This window comes from Mastomys coucha, chromosome X (genome assembly GCF_008632895.1).
Source record: "Mastomys coucha isolate ucsf_1 chromosome X, UCSF_Mcou_1, whole genome shotgun sequence".
NCBI classification, from domain to species: Eukaryota; Metazoa; Chordata; class Mammalia; order Rodentia; family Muridae; genus Mastomys; species Mastomys coucha.
The window spans coordinates 16,710,451-16,716,965 of NC_045030.1; positions in this window are offsets into that span (position 1 = coordinate 16,710,451).

Here is a 6,515-nt window from a genome sequence, read left to right on the forward strand (position 1 = left end):
AGGGAGAGGGAGAGGGAGAGGGAGAGGGAAGGATGGAAGGAGGGAGAGACAGACAGAGACAGAGACCAGGCAGGAATGGCAGCTAACTGTATTTGATAACAGCCATGCTTGGGTTCAATTCTTGGCAACACCAATTACTTCTCAACTCTGTGGCCTTAGTCAAATCATTCAGCTCTATGTATTCAAAATTCCATATCTGTAAAATAAAAATAACAAGAAATAACTACCAGTGATATCATGGAGAGTATATTTTATCTCATATCCCTGGTTCCCAGCACAGAGTTCCTAAAGGTCTTAGAATTTCTTAAATGATAGGAATGACTGCTATTCATAACAAGTCCTTTTTGATCAAACTTGAGTTTATGCTATTGAGCTAAAGCTGTTAGAGTCCCTGATAACTTCCAGATGATAAGTGATCATATGAAGTACTCAATGCGATTAGAGAATTAAAGCTTTCCACCACACTGCCAGACCTCTGGAGAAGAGATAAACAGTAGAAAGTAAGCATTATAAAAATTCCTGCAAATGGAGACATGGGGAGAGTCCAGGTTGGTGGACATACATGTTTTGACAAGAAGAGATGTGGAATCTCTGTGTCTATGTCCAGCACTTTCTCCTGTTCATTTCTTCTTGGATATTACTTCCTTGTGCAAAATAAAAACTCCTAATCAAAAGAATAGTATTTTCATGTGATATTTTGAATTACCAAATTATCAAATCTGAGGAGAGTTGCAGTAATTTCTATATTGATAATATAGAAAGTATTATGGCTATATACACAGGTCACCTGAGGATCCTATTAGTGGTTGATGGCTGAGATTGAGATAGCCTCATGGGATTTAGCTCCATACTGTGTAAATCCAGGCTAAGTCCAAGTAAACAGTTTTAGAGTTAAACTGAATTATCGTTTACCTGCTATGCAAAAATGAAGACCTGAGTTTGAATCACCAACATCTACATACAAAAACTGGGTATTGCAGTGTGTATTGTAATCTCAGCACTGGGGAAGTAATACAAGATGATCCATGGGTCTCCCTGCCCAAAGAGTCTAGCTAATACAATGAGAATAAGATTCAATGAGAAACCTTATCTTAAAAAGTGAGGTGAAAGAAAAGTGACTGACAAAGATACCCGATATAGATGTCTGCTTCTCACACACATGTGCACATGTGGGCAAGTGTACTCACATGTCACACACACACACACACACACACACACACACACACACAAATATGCACATACAAGACAATGAATATTTAGTGTGGGTAGACAAAATCAACAGACTCTGTCACAGATATGCTATAAAGACTAAAGAAAATGTTACTATTATTTGACTGGGTCTGTTACTTTTCTATCAGGATGACACATATCTGAGAATTTCAAGCTAAAGGGACAATTTTGGTTTGGCTCACAATTTCAAGAAGCTTAGTTCAAGATCAGCTGGATTCACTACATTTAGCCTGAGGTGAAGTAGAATATAATGCCAGTGAAGGCATTTTTCTAGTGTGAAAAAGCATAGCTGCTTACCTGTGGCAGACTGGAGTTCACTAAGGACAAAGTGTATCTCTCTACAGACTGACCCCAGTGACCTACTTTCCCCAAGCAGGAGGGAGTTAGTGTTGAATTGGAGGGTCTTCAATTTTTCCACACCTCTCAATAATGCCAGTAAATTTTTAATACATTTATCACACCAGAGGCCTCAGGATCCAATCCCTTCACAAGAGACCATTGGGTGTTAACCAAAGACTTAATACATAAAACTGTGGAGAACATTTCAGATTAAAGCTATGACATGAGAATTAATTATATTCTCCAATCTCAGTTAGCCATTGTCTTCAGCCTGGATTCCCAGGTATCTTGGCTTTGAGTATTAGTCCCAATCTGTGATACTCTTGATTATCAACTTGATAAAATTTAGAAGCATCATTGAAACATATATCAGGATGTGTCTGTGAGGGTATTTTCAGAATGATTTAACCAAGCAAAGAAAAAAAACCTGAATACAAACAACACAAGCCAATGGGCTTGGGTACCAGACTGAATATAAAGGAAGAAGCAAGGGGATCGTTCATCTCTCTCTGTTTCCTGATTGTTCACAAGATGACCAACTGCTTTAAGCTCTTGTTGTCATCACTGCTCCACCACAATTTATCATATCCTTCAAATGTAAGTTAAAGTAAACATTCTTTCCCTTAAGTTACTTTTTTCAGTTAGTTGATCACAGCAGCATGTAAAGTATCTAATAGTCCATCTTACCCTAATCATTCTTTTTTTTTCTCTTGGACTAAGCATATTCCTTTGTCCCTAGCCCCTAGAAGAAATTCTACTAACCCAAGACAGAACTCCATAGTCACCCAGCTCTACCAAAGCACTTTTCATTCTGTCTGTACTACCAGGTTCAATCCACCAAAGAAAAATCCTCATTCCAGGTAAAATATGCTACATGTCTTTGGATGCTAGGCTGTAGATATTGGGTCATCCTTCTTATGTTAAAGCCTTATCCCTGGCTTAGCCCAATATTGACTGCCTCCCTTTGCATGCTGTGTCCTCGCATATTTCACTGCTTATAACATAGGAGTTTTACTTAAAAGACAAAACATGACACTAAAGTAATGGTGTTCTCTCAGTTTTCAGAGTAACTTACGGGTTAGGGGTCTGTACATTAACTACAGAAAGAAATTAAGACTGTACAAAGTTTCTTGGCTAAGAAATAGTCACCTTTTCCCAAAGAGCCCCAGATTATTTTCTATATGATTCACATATTACCAGAAATGTCTGCCTTCTTTTTGGGAATTGACATAGAGACTCTAACAAAAAAAAATTAAATACCACAGTTTTAGCTAACACCCTTAGGGAAGAAGTGCATAGAAAGGACCATTGACCATTAAAATTCCCTTGCAACAAGAATCTGGTTGTCTGAGACCACCATGGCAGGAGGCAGAATGAATGGTACCTCTCTGTTGACTTTTTTTTTAAAGATCCTAATCCAATTACCTTCAGCTCCCAAGGCCAAAATAAGACTTTCCTGGACAAAGATAGAAGTGAATTCATTTGGACAAGTAGACTCTCTGTTAGATCCCAAACCAAACATTAAACCATGATTTACACGTACCATTCTTTATATAACAGACTTGGTTCTAAGTATACTGTATGTGAAAATGAAAGGGCTTTTCTTTCTCTCTCTCTCCATTTTTTTCAATTGACCCCTATTTTAATCATCCCATAGGAGTTTGTTACTTAAAATAATCTGTGAGTTGTTTTGCAGAGTAAATAGCCAATTAATATTTTCACAAGTCCGAATATCCATATGTTGCTTTAAGAAAAAAATTGTAGTATAATTTACCAGTTCCTAGAAGCATGGTGTCATAATTAATTAAAAGATCATATCAGAATCTAGCGATCTCTACCTTGTATTTACAGCCAGCATACTATCACAGAGTCTCAAAAAATACTGTCACATATTTAAAACAAACCTTCATCCCAGCATCAAGATCATAAAAAAAAAAAAATGACACAGTCAGCCATGAAGCTATTTTATTTATACTTTCAAATGCACAGGTTAAATATCATATACCTGAAAAGGGTATGCTGTGATCCAGGAGCACATATGCAAAAGGTGTCATCCAAGATAACAGTAAGATGCTACTACAATTAACAGCACGTGAGCAGGAAACCATATGCAAAAGTCATGAAACTGCATCCTACTTTTCCACAAGAGGTGTCCTACAGCCAAGAAGAGGGCAGCAGCCCAGTTTATGTACAGGACCCTGGAAAGGCAAAAACTGGTAGCATAGAGCTTTTGCCTCTTTCTAGGCAGCATCTTGTCCCATCTGTTGCTCTCTAGGCTTTTCTACTTTTCTCAAATTCTATATTTATACTCCTGACACTTCAGAAACCATAATCATTCAAATGCCCACAGTTTTAAACAACCATCCTTCTACCTCCCCTAGCCCACCTGTCAAGCAAAACCTTCAGTTTTCCTCATCTTTATTAACAAACAAATGATAAAATTGATGAGACGGTTTTTCCCACTTTAAGTAGGAATTCACATTGGATATTTACATATGTGTAAGCTCCTTATTTATGCATAATTCATTCCTCAGATCAAAGATTTGATGTAAATTTCACTCAAAATTACAAAGCAACAGAAGGAACATACAACCGCAAGCTAGCATTTGTGGTGAAATGAAACTCTATAATGCCATTTTAATGGAATGATTTGAGATGGGAGAGAAGAACAAGGCAAAATCTCTTGGTTATATGCTTTTCAGCATGGAATCAGACTGGATATGGGGATAAAATTTAAAGAGTCGTGGGCAATAAACAGTTAATTTATGACTTCAACTCTCCCTCTCAAATATCAACTGTCTCAGTCAGGACTTTGTTGGGAGAACAGGGGTATACTTTGAGTGGGCTATAATTGGGGAGGGAGATTTTACCTTAGGCAGTATATAATTAAGTGCCAAACTGAGTGGCAGTCTGTGCTCTGGAGATCAGAGGCAGAGAGATCAGTGGGAGCTGAGCAACTGTGAAAGGTTTCCTGGAGCAAGCCAGGAGAGAGGCTGGCATTCTCAAGGACTTGTTTTCAACTGCTCTTTCTCAGTCATTATGTCCACCCTTCCTGAAACATGGCAAAAATGTGTGTGTGTGTGTGTGTGTGTGTGTGTGTGTGTGTGTGTTAGGTGTGGTCTGCTTCTCATTTATCCAAGGAATAAATGAATATTTCCTCTCATAAAAATTGCCAGGAATTAAATACAACATAATCAGTATGCAAGAAAAGTGCAAATGCTTGGTATTTGAAGTCCACAGAAATGTACTGTTGTGCAATTTGGGGACAGTATTTAGATAACCTCACAAGACAGAAGCAAACTTCCCTGGAGTGCTGAGGCCCCATGTGTCTGGCATTTGCTCAGAGTATTGACTCTTGGAAGAAGTGGTACTCAGGAGTCCTGACACATGTGTGGAATCACAGGTGGATGCTCTGAACAATGTATGCATCTGACCAAGTACCCTACTTTGTTCTCTAGCTACTCTGGCTTCCGCACAAACACTCATATTGATATGCATGTCTGACACAGCCCTCAACAGAGATTCTAATAGGAGTACTGTCAGTATTAATAGGCAAGCTTCCACGGCATCCACTGTGTACTAAGCACTATTCTAAAATCAACATACCAATCATTTAATCTTTATCTAAAGACTGCCATGATTTCTCATTTCAAAAAAGGATGAAACTGAGGCACAAAGAAGTAAAAGAACTCCCTTTGGGCTATACACAGTCATGGCAAAGCTATAATTACAGCCCAACCTACCAGGCTCCAAGGACTTTTTAACCAATACAACACACTGCTTCATCTGCCACGCAAGAGGCAAAGGAATCTTCTGAATCACCCACTTCAGCTCAGAGATGATAAAAGCTAGAGTCCAAGTGGCAGAGCTATTCTCAGTACCAACTAGGCTGCACGTTTATGTTATGACTTGGAAAATTAAGACAGGAGATTCTGCTTCCAAGTATCTTTCATGTCCTACAGAAACGCCCAGAGTTTCAACTATTCAAAAATAATTTTTCTACATATCAGGGCATTTCTGATTTTCAAGAATGCCAATGAAGTGGGCTGTGGTGGCTCACACCTTTAATCCCAGCACTTGGGAGGCAGAGGCAGGCAGATTTCTGAGTTCAAGGTCTACAGAGTGAATTCCAGGACAGCCAGGGCTAAACAGAGAAACCCTATGTTGAACAACCAAAAAAAAAAAAAAAAAGGAATGCCAATAAATAGTACCAAAAAAGATAACGCCTAAAACCATTATCAGTATCTGTAGTGTTATTTTTTTTTAAATGAGTAAATTAAACTTGCATCCACAAACTGGAATCTGGGTTCTGTCAAGTATTACATTCGTAATCTTGGGGTTTTGTTTAGTTATCACTAAATGACTATAAATACCCTCTGCAATACCCTCACAGAACTTGATGCTGTTGGATAGTGATGAATACAAAAGAATCTTGTATGCTTTAAAATAATGCAATAGTAAGGTATTATCGTGATAAACTAAATATCTAGAAGTCTAGATAATTTAGTTGACAGCCAGAGAAACATATGCAGTCAGATTAAGACAGATTCTCAAAGCTTAGTCCAAAAAATTATGTTTCAGACAATTAATAACTGATATCTCAAGCATCAAATGGCCTTCCAATAACTAGGTTTCTTTTAGAGGAGCTCAGACATTCCTAAGAATCTCTTTTGGTTGTCACTGTCCTTCCTACTTTGTCTTTTATGTCTGCGACTGGACACTGCATTTCCATTTTAAGATCCCAGGACCTCAGGCTTGGCTCTCGTTCCTGGGTCCTAGTACTCTTACACTGTTTCTTCTCATGTGTTTTCCTGGCATCAGTGCTAAATGCACTCTGGTGAGCCTTCTTGCTAACTGACATCCTGAATACTCTTGTCCAGTCAGTTCCAACAGTGCCCAGATGCCTTGCTTCTCTGCCTGGGTCAACAATCTACAAAATGCATGCT